This window comes from Bos indicus, chromosome X (assembly GCF_029378745.1).
Source record: "Bos indicus isolate NIAB-ARS_2022 breed Sahiwal x Tharparkar chromosome X, NIAB-ARS_B.indTharparkar_mat_pri_1.0, whole genome shotgun sequence".
NCBI lineage: Eukaryota > Metazoa > Chordata > Mammalia > Artiodactyla > Bovidae > Bos > Bos indicus.
This window is the reverse complement of record NC_091789.1, coordinates 151,049,619-151,065,814: the sequence shown is the minus strand read 5'-3', so window position 1 is coordinate 151,065,814 and position 16,196 is coordinate 151,049,619. Positions and strand designations below refer to the sequence as shown.

The 16,196-nt window shown below is 52.8% G+C and overlaps 1 protein-coding gene across 3 annotated transcripts in view; it reads right to left on the bottom strand.

Annotated features, from left to right (window-relative positions):
- Window positions 1-6,353, bottom strand: part of P2RY8 (P2Y receptor family member 8) — a 48,969-nt gene extending 42,616 nt beyond the window's left edge. Inside the window, exons 1-2 of one of the 3 annotated variants that reach the window (XM_070785125.1) lie at window positions 5,548-6,353; window positions 4,452-4,574 (exon numbers count right to left, since the gene is read on the bottom strand). The gene's annotated coding sequence lies outside the window, so the exon portion shown is untranslated. The remainder of the gene's footprint in view (window positions 1-4,451; window positions 4,575-5,547) is intronic. The other 2 variants (XM_070785121.1, XM_070785120.1) reach the window with 2 other exon arrangements.
- Between the last annotated feature and the right edge of the window lie 9,843 nt (window positions 6,354-16,196).

Here is a 16,196-nt window from a genome sequence, read left to right as displayed (position 1 = left end):
CAGCTGAGCCCACGCTGACTGATTCTGGCCCCTCGTTTACAAGGCCGCAGCCCACACATGCTTCCCGCCCATTCATTCTCGGTGGCTGTGACTGAGGAGTTGTCTCTGCTTCTACTCCATCCACCTGCCGGCCTGCTGGTCCAGCCCTGCTCCGACTGCTCAGGTGCCTGTGAGATAAACACTTGGAGACCCATGCCTCCAGCTGCAGGGTAACTCGGAGGAGCCCGCAACCCTGGCTGACGGGCCTGGCCCATGGCGGTGACTGGCCGGGAGGCTGGGATGCGCGTCTCCTAATCCGCCCACTCCCTCCATTCCCTTTATAGCACAGGATATTACAAAAGACGCTTCCTACACTTCCCGTTTTTTCAGTAACAATGCCACTTGTTGGAGCCCATGCTTGGTTCATCCTTGAGTGGGTAATCCCATGGTATGGCGAAGATGCAAAGGGCGCATGCTGGGGCTCTTTGTATGGACAGTTCAGTTCAGTTCAGTTCAGTCACTCAGTCGTGTCTGACTCTTTGCGACCCCGTGGACTGCAGCACACCAGGCCTCCCTGTCCATCACCAACTCCCTGAGTTTACTCAAACTCATGTCGATTGAGTCGGTGATGCCATCCAACCATCTCATCCTCTGTCGCCCCCTTCTCCTCCCACCTTCCATCTTTCCCCGCATCAGGGTCTTTTCCAATGAGCCAGTTCTTTGCATCAGGTGGCCAAAGGACTGGAGTTTCAGCTTCAGTATCAGTCCTTCCAGTGAATATTCAGGAGTGATTTCCTTTGGGATGGACTGGTTTGTGTGGACAATGGGGTCTAAATCTTGGTCCATTTGGAACGGAGCAGGATGCTATGGTCATTGCCCACCACCCCCATGTCATCTGCCTGCCTTTTAATCAGAGAAGTAGGAGATGCAGAAACAAAGGAAAATAGTCAAAGGAGACTAAATAATAATAATGTAGTCTTTAAGCTGGAGAAAGCTGAGCCCCGAAGAATTGACACTTTGGAACTGTGGTGTTGGAGAAGACTCTTGAGAGTCCCTTGGACTGCAAGGAGATCCAACCAGTCCATCCTAAAGTAGATCAGTCCTGAGTGTTCATCGGAAGAACTGATGCTGAAGCTGAAACTCCAATACTTTGACCACTGGATTCGAAGAACTGAGACTCATTGGAAAAGACCCTGATGCTGGGAAAGACTGAAGGCGGGAGGAGAAGGCGACGACAGAGGATGAGATGGTTGGATGGCATCATCGACTTGATGGATATGGGTTTGAGTAAGCTCCGGGAATTGGTGAAGGACAAGGAGGCCTGGCGTGCTGCAGTCCATGGGGTCGCAAAGAGTTGAACGTGAGTGTGCGACTAAACTGAACTGAGTCATTAAACATAGACAGGGACTTTTACCTCTTTCTCAAGGACTCTATATTCTGAGCCATATCCTGTGAGCTGTCTTATAGATACTAGAACATCAGGTAGAGAAGATAACTACATGATGACCAGATTGTACCGAGGACATGAGCTGCCACTGTCCCGAGAGTTGGCCACAAAGAAATGGAAACAAGTGCATCCCTGGAACTGAAGACGAACTGTAGCTTAAACAACCAAGATGACGCTGGTGAGATCACTGATGTCCGATGTGAAGGTGACTGTTCAGGATGACTGTTCTGTTTCAGCATATAGTGCTCCCTCCTTCTGTCTATAAAAGCTCTCACCCCTTGCTTGTTGGAGCGGGGGTGGTGGTGGTGGGGGTGGGTAGTTGGCCTCTGGACAGATGTCCACCACTCTCCGCCACCCCCCACCCCCGACCCCCAGCCAGTTGCCAGCATCTGAAATAAAGCAAACTTTCCTTTCCACCAGCCTGGCCCGTCTATTGGCTTTTAAACAGCCAGCAGCCAGATTCCACACCCTCTTTCAGTAACACATTGCCCCGCCCAAAGCGTGCTCGTGTATCCCGTACCTGTGATCTCAGCACAGCACAGGGTCTTCTCCCATTTCATTATTGTATTACAGAAACAGGAGCATGTGGCTAAGCTTGAGACATGGCAGAAAGTGGCCCAGCAGGCTCTGAAGCGGTGGGTTGCCACCCTGAGACCTGGGGCGGGCGGGGGGGGTGGGTAGGGAGATGTGAGGTGGCCTTCTCCTCGAGCCCCATGGCTGCACTCGTCCCTCCACCATTTCCTTGTCCTTTCCCTGGTGGTCATGAACTGGGGCGGGGGGGGGGTGATTCTGCCCCCCAGAGGAGGCTTTGCTGATGTCTGGGGACAATTTTGCAGGTGACGATCTCTGGGGATGCTAGAGGCCTCTGGTCGGTGAAGACCAGAGATACTGTTTAATAGCCTACAGTGCAGAGCAGGGCCAAGAATTATCCCATCTAAAAGGCCAGTATCAGTGGTGTGAGTAGAGAAACCCTGTCTAACCACAAGAGCCGTCTATCTCAGGATCTCTGTACCTACCTCTTTCATCTATCACTCTCTCTATATACATCTCCATTCCTACATCCTATCATCTATATCTATCCATCTATCCATCCATCTATCCATCTATCTGTACACCTATCCATCTATCCGTCATCTATCCATTTATCCGTACATCTATCCATCCAGCCATCTATCCGTCCACACATCCATCCTCTATCCATCCATCCATCTATCCATCCATCCATCCTTCTATCCATCTATCCATTGATCTAGCCAGCCAGCCATCCATCCATTCATCCATCCATCCATCTATCCATCTATCCATCCAACCATCCATCCATCTATCCATCCATCCATCCATCCATCTATCCATCTATCTATCTGTACATCTATCCATCTATCAATCCATCCATCCATCTATCTCTCTATCCCTCCATCTATCTGTCTCCATACTTACCTATCATTTATACCTCTCTCTGTCTTCTATCTATCCATCTATCCTCCATCAGTCACCCAAACTATCATCTATTTATCCATCTATCATCCATCATTTATCTATATTTTTCTTTATGTGTGTGCTATATATGTTTACCTATCTATGTGTGCATGAATGCTAAGTCACTTTGATCATGTCTGACTCTTGGTGACCCCATGGACTGTATGTAGCCCCCCAGGCTGCTCTGTCTTTGGAATTCTCCAGGCAAGCATACTGGAGTGGGTTGCCATTCCCTCCTCCAGGGGATCTTCCTGACCCAGAGATTGCATCCAAGTCTCATGCATTGGTAGGCAGATTCATCTACTATTTTTTTTTTAATCCCTCTGTCTGTCAGTCTATCATCTATGCATCTATCTCTGTCATTTATTATCTCTGTATCTGTCTACAAATCAAAAAATTCACCTCCTTGTCTGTCTATCCAACTCTCGGTTGTCAATCTGTCTACCATCTATGAATCATCTATCTAATTTATTTGCAATCTGCTTGTCTATCTGCCTAGCATCTACTCATCTTCCAGACCCAGGGATCGAACCCACATCTCCTGTGTCTCCTGCAATGGCAGGCAGAACCTTTACTGTGGAGCCACCAGCAAAGCCCTGAGTTCCCTGCCAGGCTCAAAAGCAAACCCGGTCACCAGTTGCCTGTCAAAGCATGGCTTTCCCTAAGAGAAGGCAGACCCTGCATCCACATGTCCGTCTGTCCAGCCAGGAGTGGGTGGTGGACACGGCTGCAGGACTCTCCCCGGGGGCTCCCAGCGCTGACCCCAGGGGACACCACCCTGCAGGCCATGTGTGTGCTCATCTGCTGGGTCAAGGCTCCCTGAGATGTGGTGTTGGCCCTGAGGAGGGTCTGTGGTGGGCATGGGTCATCTCCTGGGGGAGCAGATGGGGGGCCTGGACAATTTCCCACAGTCAGGGACCAGGATAAGGTACCAGAGGGGCATGGGATTCCCGGTGTCTTGTCCACTCCTGACTCCTCCCAGACAGGAAAGGGCCCTTGGGCAGGAGCCCAGGTGGTGGACACACCCATGGAGGGAGGGACAGAGAGGCTGGGCCAGCGAGGAGGGGCACCCTGGGGAACCCCCAACGGCCCACCCCCCCAATCCCTGTTACTAACCCATCACTCCCGGCCTTCCCGCCTTCATCCCTAAGATGAGAACACAGGCCTCAATAGGTTTGGAGGGGGTCCCAGGTGACCTCTCAGGGGTGGTATTGCCCCTTCGCCCGCCTGTGTCCGTTCAGCTGAGTGGGGATGTTTCAGAAACCAAGGCTGATGTCTGGAGGGTCGGCCCAGCCTCCAGACTCGTCCCACGGCCCGGTTCCTCCTCCTAGAGCGAGCAGGGGTCTCCAGGATGCGGGGACCACATACAGGGGGTGCACCCCCTCCAGCCGCGAACCCTGGCCATGGCAACGCAAGGCTCCCCCTCACCGCCGCCCCCCCACCGCTCCCGAAAACGAAACTGCGATTCTTTCAGCTCCTGGAGGTGTTTTAAAAAGGAAAGTCCGCGCTCACGTTCGGCCCAGGTGCCCATTCCAACCCAACCACTCACCGCACTTCTAAAGGGGCTGACGGAGCGCGCGGGCCCCGCCCGGCCCCGGTTCCTCTGCGCTCCTGCCCCGGGAGCGGGGTAGGGGGGCCCCTTCTGACCCCCACGCAGAAGACACACGACAACCTAACAGAGAGCAGAGAAGAAGAAGGGGAGGGGAAAAAAAAAAAAAAAAAAAAAACCTCCTTGGTTTGGAATCAGAACCATTACGCTGCGTTAATGCCTCCTCGCCAGGCGTGACCCTAAGCGCACAGACTCCCGGTTTGCACCGCCAGGAATTCCCAGGGCGGAGACCAGTGTGCACGTGGGGCTTCACTGCTCCCCAAACTGGGGGTGGTTTATAAAATACAGCTTTCCAAGGAAAGAACCTGCCTGCCAAGGCAGGAGACACAAGAGACTGCGGGGTTCGATCCCCAGGTGGGAAAGATTTGCCTGGAGAAGGAAACAGCAACCCAGTCCAGTATTCCTGCCTAGGAGATTCCGTGGACAGCGGAGCCAGGTGGGCTACAGTCTGGATTCGCAGTTTCTGGGTGAATCGGGGCCAGTGAGGTGATCTCAGGGCTCACGGGGGCCCCCCAGTGGCTGGAACCCTCCCCGACCCAGGAGGCCCCCACCCCCACCCCATCCGGCCCTGTCTCCGTCCCCTAGTCGTGCCTGGCCACCTTCAGCGCTCATCTGCTCTTCGCAGGTGAGTTTTCCTGAAGTTTGCACCAGTAGACTGTGTTCAAAGCATCTCCCCGCCAAGCGGTCGCACCTGCAATGCAGGAGCCGCAGCAGACCCGGGTTCGATCCCTGGGTCGGGAAGATCCCCTGGAGACAGGCATGGCAATCCACTCCTATTCTTGCCTGGAGAATCTCCATGGACAGGAGGGGCCTGGCGGGCTGCTGTCCGTGGGGTCGCAGAGAGTCGGACACCACTGACTGAGCGCGCACCAAGGCCCTGTCTGTCTGAAGCTTTTCCTGTCTTGTCCACGCCCCCCACCCCCGAGAGAGGAGGACGCACGCAGCCCTCCTTCCCAGGCTCTCACCCCCGTAAGTCCCTTCCCGGGCGGCGCCCCGGGTTCCACACAACGCGCGTAAAATCGGAAACTGGACGCACCTGGAAAGGCCGATGCGCGTCCGCGGTGCAGACGCAGCCCGGGGCTGGATCCGAACGCGCGGCAGCCGTGCGTCAGACCGAGCCTGGCGTCAGGAAGCCGCCGTCCCGCCGCCCCCGAAGGAGCCCGGGGTGGGTGTCAGGGCGTGGCGCGGACTCCAGCATCGCCGCCCTGTCGGGCGCGCACATTGCGCGCGGGCTTGCACCCTCGCCGGATTCAGAGCCTCGAAAGGTATCCCCTCGCCGGCTCCGGGCGGCCTCCGAGGAGACCCAGGGTCGGTGCAGAAGAAACCCGTTTTGAAATTTCCTGTATAACCGTCTGACGGAATGCAGTCTCCTGGCGTCCAAGCCCGCCGGGGTCCCCTCCTATCAGCGCGCGCCCTGCCCCGGGGGCGGGGTGCAGGGGCGGGGAGCGGGGTGCGGCCCACGGCTGGGACCTCGTGGTGGCTCGTGCCGGCCCTCGCAGAGACTGCTTCGGGGACAAGCAGCCTCTCCGAGAAGGTCTGCAGCTTGCAGACGCACACCAGACCCTGCAGACCAGGAGGGGAGGCACTGACCTGCAGTGAATCCTAGACCGAACAACGCCTGACGATTTTTATTAAAAAAAAAAAAAAAAAAAAAAAACTGTGCTAAGCCAAGAGACTTCCTCTTGCAGGCGAACCTGAGTGCCTGGCGACCTCTTTTGGTTCTGCAGCCAGAAGGTGACCTGCGCAGGTGACCCACGCCCCTGGGGACTCCCAGGAAACCCCTTCCCTCTTCCATCTGGACCGACCCGGATTCATGCCCCACCCTCACCCCGACCCACCCACCCCTGCCCCAGACCCCCGGCCGCTCGGTCGATGAGGCACTCCAGAGCAGAGGGGGAGCTGGGCCGGTTGGCGTGGCCCACGTGAAGAGGTGAGGAAGGGGACTTCACAGCAGGTGCGCTGTGATCAGAAGGAGGCAGCTGCCGGGAAAAGACCCTCCGAGAGCCAAAGTCCAGCCCTGGGGCCCAGGGTCATGCGGGAGAGGGGATGAGGGTGCTGATTCTGGGCGGCCGTCTTCTGGGAAGTCACAGGGGTGCTGAATGAGCGAATGTGCAACCGCAGTTTGGGAAAACCCGGGGTCATCCGTCTACTTATGGGGTATGGAGGATGTAAGTACTTCTATGTGCTTCCCTGGTGGCTCAGACGGTAAAGAATCCACCTGCAATGCGGGAGACCTGGGTTTGATCCCTGTTGGGAAGATCCCCTAGAGGAGGGCATGGCAACCCTCTTCAGTATTCTGGCCTGGAGAATCCCATGGACAGAGGAGCCTGGTGGGTTACACTCCACTGGATCTCAAAGAGTTGGACATGACTTAGCAACTAACTTCTTCTTTCTATCTATGTATCTAGTCATGTCCAACTCTTTGTGACTCCATGGACTTTAGCCCACCAGGCTCCTCTGTCCATGGGATTCTCCAGGCCAGAATACTGGAGTGGGTTGCCATTCCCTTCTCCAAGGGATGTCCTGGACCCAGGGACTGAACCTCAATCTTCTGCGTTGAAGGCAGATTCTTTACCATCTGAGCCACCGGGGAAGCATGTCGATTTTTATTTTGTCTTGCTTGATTGCTTTTCTTTGTTCCTGTGTTTTCTTGGTTCTCTGATTGAATGTATTCTTTGGAACTCAGGGAGGCCTGGGGTCAAAGCTTTGCTACAAACTAGAAGGCAGGCTGGGGACACTGCAGGGCAGGTCTGTCCTGGGAAGGCCTCGTAGGCACCTGCCCAGTTACAGTGGGGAGGGACACGTCCATTCTCCACGTGGTATGAGATTATTTAGTTGTTGAAAAGCACTTTCGGATGACAAGATGGCAATCTGGCAGCCAACCCAGCTCCACTCTCATGCAAACGGCAAAATTTGTCCACTTGGTGTCTTTCCAGCAGCTGGGGGGTCTACTCTCCATCCTGGCTCTCAGGGGTCCCGGCTCTAGCAAATGTGAAAGTAGAAGGTAAGAGAAGCCTGATCTGCTACTGAGCAGGGTCAGGCCACACCCCTGGGTGGATGCTGATGACATCTGGGGTGAGCCTGTGGAGGGGAAATCCAGTTGCCCACATTTCCTCTTCCTCCCCACGGAGACCAGACCCATGGGTGGATGGATGGATGCATGAACGATGGATAGATGGATGATGGATGGATGGATGATGGATGGATGATGGATGAATGGATGGATGGATGATAGTGGATGACAGATGGATGAATGGATGGATGGATTATGGATGGATGATGGATGAATGGATGGATGGGTGATGGTGGATGACAGATGGATGATGGATGGATGGATGATAGATGTATGGATGGATGATGGATGTATGGATGGATGATGGATGTATGGATGGATGATGGATGTTTGGATGGATGATGGATGATGGATGGATGATGGATGGATGGATGAATGGATGATGGATGGATCGATGATGGGTGGAAGATGGATGATGGATGATGGATGGATGGTGGATGATGGATGGATGATGGATGGATGGATGAATTGATGAGAGGATGGATGGATGAGTAGATGGATGATGGATGGATGATGGATGAATGGATGGATGGATGATGGATGGATGGATGATGGATGGATGCATGCATGCATGGATGGATGATGGGTGGAAGATGGATGATGGATGATGGATGATGGATGGATGATAGATGATGGATGGATGATAGATGGATGGATGAATTGATGAGAGGATGGATGGATGAGTAGATGGATGTTTGGATGGATGATGGATGATGGATGGATGGATGATGGATGAAGAATGGATGATGGGTGGAAGATGGATGATGGATGGATGATGGATGATGGATGAAGAATGGACGATGGATGAAGAATGGGTGATGGGTGATGGATGGATGATGGATGGATGGATGATGGATGAAGAATGGATGATGGTGATGGATGGATGATGGATGGATGGATGAGTAGATGGATGTTTGGATGAATGGATGGATGGGTTGATGGATAAGTGGCTGAATGGTCTAGGTCATGGTCCTGAGCCTGCACTTTGGTTTCCATCACAGCTTTCAGAGCAAAGTGGGCCCCAAGAGGCAATGAAGCCAGCCGCTAGTTTTGCAGGAACCACAACTGGCCTCTCAGAAAGGCGGGTCCCTGTACCACGGCCTCCGGGTTCCTGTGCAGCCCTGGGTGGACCACTTGGTACGGAGAATCAGGTGAACACACGGGAAGAGGAAGGGACACACCCTTCAGCTCACCTATCAGCGCTCTCCATCAGGTCTGGCGGTTTCTCTTGAGAGGCTGGCACTGACAAAACCTCAAGAGGAAAAACAAGGTCATGGGTACAGGAGGCTCAGGGGGAAGGTTTCAGTTCCCCATAGCCCTGGCACGAGGCCAGGCTGTGAGGTCTCAGTGTATGAGTGCTAAGAGAGTCAAGGGGATCAGAAAGGGCTCTTGGTCCCACTAAGTGGGACCCAGGAGGAGATGAGTCTGCATTGTTCAAGTGGCATGAGTTACAACAGCCCAAAGCTGGAAACAACCGGTGTCCATGCATGGATGGATGGTTGATAAATGGATGAGGGATGGGTGGATGGATGGATGGGTGGATTGGTGGGTGGATGGATAAAGGATGGATGATTGATAAGTGGATGATGGATGGATGATGGATGGTTGGATGGATGGGTGGGTGGATGGATAAAGGATGGATGATTGATAAGTGGATGAAGGATGGATGATGGATGGATGAGTGGATGGATGGAGGATGAATGGATGATGGATGGGAGGGTGGGTGGATGGATGATGGGCGGGTGGGTGGGTGGATGGATGGATGGTTATGTGGGTGATGGATAAGTAGGTGAATTAAAGGATAGATGGATGGATGGATGATGGATAAACAGCACGGGGTCCATCCACTCAGTGGAATATTACGCAGCCATGAAAAGGAGTGAGGCTCTGACACAGGCTGCAGTGTGGCCGGACCCTGAACACACACTGCTCAGTGAGACAAGCAGACACATCAGGACGCACAGTGTGTGATTCCACCTGTAGGAAACGTCCAGAACAGGCAGATCCACAGAGGGGGAAGTGGGTTTGTGGTGGCAGTGACCTGGGGGAAGGGGGATAACTTATTGGGTGGTGTGTCTTTGTGGGGGGATGGAGACGTTCGAAACCTCGGTAAAGACGACAGTTACACAACACTGTGAATTTTGAAATGATTCATTGAATGCTATGTGGATTTCACCGACATTAAAAAAGAATCAGACAGACTCTGTCCTTGAGAGTGTCAACTGCCCCAGGGCTTTTGAGTCTCCTGCTGGGTCCCTGCTGCCCACCAACCAAGAGCCCAGAGCCCAGGGAACAGATGGGATGTGTGACGTGGAAATAGGGTCCCTGTGTCACCTGTATGATCCTGGCAAGCAGAACGTGGCTGGCTGCATACAAAACCGACGAGACCCTGGAGATGGTTGTCCGCAAGCAAAAACAAAAAGCGAAACTGACAAATGGTACCAAATCAGTAACCTGCACTTGGCTCACCGTGGTTTCAGATTCGAAAGCCCCTCAGCGTGAGTTCCTCATGACGGTTTCTGTCCTGGCAACGCTGATCCTGTAACTGAAAGCAAGCCCTGCGCTCCTTGAGACGCTCGAGAACCCAGCTCAACATGGCTGGGCCATACAGAGGTGTGCAGGCTCCTGGCCAAGGACGCAGCCCCCCGAGAACAAACCCTCTGCTGCCAGCTCTGTCTCTGTCCTCTGGGTCTCCTGGCCCAGGGTGTCCAGAACCCCGATTTCTCTCCACCCCCCAAAGACTCGAAATCTTGCATGTCTTAAATAATACCACTGTGGTGGTCTCTGGGGGGGGGGGTGTGTCTGTGCTAAGTCACTTCAGTCGTGTCTGACTCTTTGCGACCCCATGCAGCCTACCAGGCTCCTCTGTCCATGGGATTCTCCAGGCAGCAACACTGGAGTGGGTTGCCATGCCCTCCTCCAGGGGATCTTTCAGACCCAGGGATCAAACCCACATCTCTTTTCTCTCCTGCATTGGCACATAGGTTCTTCACCTCTAGAGCCACCTGGGAAGCGCAACCAGCTGCTACAAATGACCATAAGCTGGACATATTAAAATAATTGGAATCTATCATCCCCGAGTCCTGGAAACCACACGTGTGAGGTCAAGGGGTCCCAGGGCTGAGCTCCATCCAAAGGCCCCAAGGGAGGGTCCTTCCCACCTCTTCCAGCTTCTGGGGGCTCCGGGCATCCGTCCCTGGGCTGGTGGCTGCCTCCCTCCCATCTCTGCCTGTGTCTCCACGTGGCTTCTCCTCTGTGTCCATGTGTCTCCTCTTCTGTGTCTTATAAGGACCCTGTCCTTGGGTTTAGGGCCATCGTTCTCCAGAAGGAACCTCACCTGGATTATTGCATGAATTAACCTCTGCAGAGAGTGTTTTCACTTCAGTCACAAGGGTGGCGTAAGTCTTCAGGCCCCAGGGCTCAGCCACAGAGAGAAGGGAGCCCCAAGGCTACCCCCAGACTCTCCGTGGGAGCATGGCTTGCTTTGTGGTGGGGACAACCTGGGGGTTGTGGGCCCACCCGCAGACGACACCCACCTCTGTGTGGTTTCAGGGTTTTCCTCTGGGGCAGGTCTTGGCCCACCCCACATCCAATCTCCTCTCATCAAGGCGAAGACAGAACGGCTCAGAGAGAGGGACCCCCTCCCTTCTTCCTTCTTGTCAAGATTTCCTGGCTTGCGACAGCTCAGAACCGAGTCTGGAGGGGCAGGGAGATGAGGAGACAAAGTAGGGAGGGCGTCCGTCTGGCAAACGTGTCCTGGAACGGCATGCCTCGGGCAGGGGGATGTGTTCATTTCTTCCCTCGTGCCATCCACAGGTGGATGGGGTTCGGAACAAAGTGCTTTATTTTGTGCCCCAGGCAGAGGGGCAAGGTTCTCTGAGGTGGGCCATTGTGTGTGATTATAGTAACAGACGCAACAGAGAGCAAATCCAATAAACAGTTCCAACGTGGAACCAGAGGGGCCTTTTCCAAGCAACACATCCCAGCAGGTACTGTCGCGGGCTGATCTTACCCGAACTGCTTTCCACGTGCAAAACAAAGAACCGTAAAGCTTGTGTGCATCTCTGCATCTGCAGAGAGGCACAGTGAATGCTAGGGAACTGGTTCATTTACGGAAAGACCCAGATGTGAGGGCCCTGGCCACGATGGGTGCTGAAACCCTCTGCACAGAGGGAGAAGGGCCCCATGGCACCCTAAACACTGATTCCAGCTCTAAAGTGAAAAGTGAAAGTGTGAGTCTCTCAGTCGTGTCTGACTCTTTGCGACCCCAAGGACGGTAGCCCGCCAGGCTCCTCTGTCCATGGGATTCTGCAGGCAAGGATACTGGAGTGGGTTGCATTTCCTCCTCCAGGGGATCTTCCTGACTCAGGGCTCGAACCCTGCATTGTGAGTAGACTCTTTAACATCTGAGCCACCAGGGAAGCCCTATCCAGCCCCTAAATATCCCTGCAATTCCGCATGTCGGCCATTGTCACAGCAGCTGCAAGATGCCTGGTGAGCAAAGAGGTCAAAAAGGGATCCAAGAGAAGGCAGGAAGTGAAGAGCCGGCCCCACCCAGCCCCTCGCTGTAGGAAGCAGCAAGTTTACCTGTGAGCCAGGCTGGGTGATTGAGATGGGCTGCAAAGCTAGCTACTGTCTTGCGGGGAGGGAAATGCCAGCAAAAACTGGTGAGGGTTTCCCTGGGTTTGCTGATCATACGTCCTTGGGGAAGCTGTAAAACTAGCAGCCCCAAATTCACTGATCAGCAGAGCGATGCTCGTGGCATGCGATCTTTGAGAAGAGCGAAACTTGTTGCAAAAATGCACAAGGAACCAAGCAGTATCGTTTTAAACAAGGATGGGACGCACGAGGTGAAGTTCATGAAACATGAAGTGCAGAGACTGGTGGTCCCTTGATCAAGAGAATTTTGTCCAAAGTGGCAATTCTCGCAACTGAGGATGAGATGTGTGGAGAAGGAGAGTTTGAGAAGGGTGATGGATGGACGGATGGATGGGTGAGTGGATGGATGGGTGGATGGATGGATGAGTGGGTGGATGGTTGGGTGGGTAGGTTGATGGATGGATGGATAAGTGGATGGATGGATGATGGATGGATGGGTGGATGGATGGATGAGTGGATAGATGGATGGGTGGATGGATAGATGAGTGGGTGGATGGATGGATGGATGAGTGGACAGATGGTTGGGTGGGCAGGTTGATGGATGGATGGATAAGTGGATGGATGGATGATGGATGGATGGGTGGGTAGATGGATGGGTGGATGGATAGATGAGTGGGTGGATGGATGGTAGGTTGATGGATGGATGGATGGGTGAGTGGATGGACGAGTGGCTGGGTACGTTGATGGATGGATGGGTGGATGGATGGATGGATGAGTGGATGGATGGATCGATGGATGATGGATGGATGGATGAGTGGATGGATGGGTGTGTGGATGATGGATGGATGGATGAGTGGATGGATGGGTGTGTGGGTGGCCGGATGACTGGGTGGGAGGATGGATAGATGACAGATAGAAGGTTTATGGGTAGGTAGATGGTGGGTGGCTGAATGGATGTATGTGTGCATGATGAATGGATAAAGAGGACAAAGGCGGCCAGTGCTGTGAATTCTCAGACCCTAGTTCATTTCACTTGGCACTGGGATTCTCAGTCCTTGCAACTGTGAATGAGAAATATTGACTTCCGTGTCACAAAACAAAGACGATTGCAGCCATTCAGCCCCTACTGTCACCTGGCCATGAGTCCTGAGGGAACTCAGGACTGAAATAAACGGAATGCACACACCACCCCCGCCCCGACACAGTCCTCAGCCACCGTGGCCGCTCCCAACAGAGCACCCTGAGAGGATGTAGGGGAAAAACAGGATACTGGCCCCAGATTACTGAGGTGCGCACGGAACAAATGACTTCAGTGAGCTCAGACGCCTGCACAGAGATTCCCAGGTGGGACTGTGGTAAAGAATCCGCCTGCCAATGCAGGAGACAGAAGAGACGCAGGTTCGATCCCTGGGCCAGGAAGATCCCCTGGAGGAGGAAATGGCAGCCCACTCCAGTCTTCTTGCTTGGAGAATCCCATGGACAGAGGAGCCTGGTGGGCTACAGTCCATGGGGTCGCAAAAGAGTCGGACACAACTGAGTGACTGAGAATGCACGCCACATGCATGGATTCAGGTGAGAGACCCAAAGACATCATTTCTTCGAAGGGAAGAACTCTTGTTTATCTTGGTTTTGTATCTTTCTCTCCTGTTCCAAAGCCTCTCTCTGATCCTCACAACATCTCACTGTCTACTTCTCACAAAAGAAATAAGCCAAACCCTCTGCATCCTTCACACCACATCTATAACACCACTCACAGACCAACATCTAATGAATTCCCAGAATCTGTAGCACAGGCTGTGCTGTCAGTGAAATGTCCTCCCCGATCCCCAGTTGCTTAGCAACCTTAAACAGCCCAGAGTGGTACCCTGGGTCCTTTCTCACAGAACCTTTTTAATTCTTGCAAGCTCACCATCAAGGGCTGGACACAGGTCACCCCTCCTTGTCCAATCAGCCCCTGGACAATTTCCAGGGACTTGGGGTGGCTTCTGTTTGCCTCGCACCAGCCCTCAAGGGTCTGTGTCTGCAAACCCCAAAATCAGAGATGACGAACGTGTCGTACCATCGGCGGGAGAGAAAGGGAGGCGGGCAGAAAGACTCCAAGAGAACCGTACACATCTCAGCTTTCCTTTCAGGAAGGAGAAAGGGAGAGCTCGGGCTGGTGTCATTTATTAAATAGGAAGACTTTCTTGTGGGGATTTTCTCAAGGCAAGAAAAAGAGTCGGACATGACTGAGTGACTGGAGCACGATGAAGTCGTTGTGGACACAGCGGGTGGAGGAGAAGGCAGGAAAAACGGAGAGAGTGGCGTTGACACCTACACGTGTGTGTGCGTGCTGAGTCGTGTCCAATGCTTTGAGGCCCTATGGAGCCCCCCAGGCTCCTGTATCAAAGGGGGTTTCTCCAGGCAAGAACACTGGAGTGGGTGGCCATGCCCTCCTCCAGGGGATCTTCCCCACCCAGGGATCGAATCGGCGTCTCTTATGTCTCCTGCGTTGGCAGGCGGGTCCTTTACCCACTGAGACATCTGAGAAGATCCGACGCATGTACACGACCGTGTGTGAAACAGACAGCTGGTGAGAAGCTGCTCTATAGCACAGGGAGCTCAGCTTGATGCTCTTGATGACCTAGAGAGGTGGGTGGGGGGAGGGTCAAGAGGGAGGAGACATGAGCATATGTATAGGTGATTCACATTGCTGTTCAGCAGAAACTAACACAACATCATAAAGTGATTCTCCTCCAATTAAAAAAGATCTTATGATAAACCTCAATGGAAAAGAATATTAAGAAGAGAATGCACATAATACGTATAGCCAAATCGCTTTGCTGTACAACAGGAATTAACAATATTGTGAATCAAATTCTTAAGGAGCTGGGAATACCAGACCACCTGACCTGCCTCCTGAGAAATCTGTATGCAGGTCAAGAAGCAACAGTTAGAATCCGACACGGAACAATGGACTGATTCCAAATCGGGAAAGGAGTATGTCAAGGCTATATATTGTCACCCTGCTTATTTAACTTCTATGCAGAGTACATCATGAGAAATGCTGGGCTGCAGGAAGCACAAGCTGGAATCAAGTTTGCCGGGAGAAATATTGATAACCTCAGATATGCAAATGACACCACCCTTATGACAGAAAGCGAAGAAAAACTAAAGAGCCTTTTGATGAAAGTGAAAGAGTAGAGTGAAAAAGCTGGCTTGAAACTCAACATTAAAAAAATGAAGATCATGGCATCCGGTCCCATCACTTCATGGCAAATAGATGGGGAAACAATGGAAACAGTGAGAAAAAACTGTTTTTTTCTTGGACTCCAAACTTGGACAAAAACTTTTTCTTGGACTCCAAAGTCACTGCAGATGGTGACTGCACCCATGACATTAACAGACACTTGCTCCTTGGAAGACAAGTTATGACCAACTTCGACAGCATATTAAAAAGCAGAGACATTACTTTGCCAACAAAGGTCCATCTAGTCAAAGCTATAGTTTTCCCAGTGGTCATGTATGGATGTGAGAGTTGGACTACAAAGAAAGCTGAGCCCTGAAGAATTGATGGCTTTGAACTGTGATGTTGGAGAAGACTCTTGAGAGTCCCTTGGACTGCAAGGAGATCCAACCAGTCCATACGAAAGGAAGTCAGTCTTGAATATTCATTGGAAGGACTGATGCTGACATTGAAGATCCAATACTTTGGCCACCTGATGGGAAGAACTGACTCTTTGGAAAAGACCCTGATGCTGGGAAAGATTGAGGGCGGGAGGAGAAGGGGACGACAGAGGATGAGATGGTTGGATGGCATCACCGACTCGATGGACATGAGTTTGAGTAGGCTCCAGGAGTTAGTGATGAACAGGGAGGCCTGGTGTACCACAGTCATGGGGTCGCAAAGAGTTGGACACGACTGAGCGACTGAACTGACCTGAAATCAACAACACTCCAATACAAATAGATATGGAAAACATGATGATTCCGGGGCTCACTGTGTAGATCTGGAGTAGAAAGACTGTGGAGAT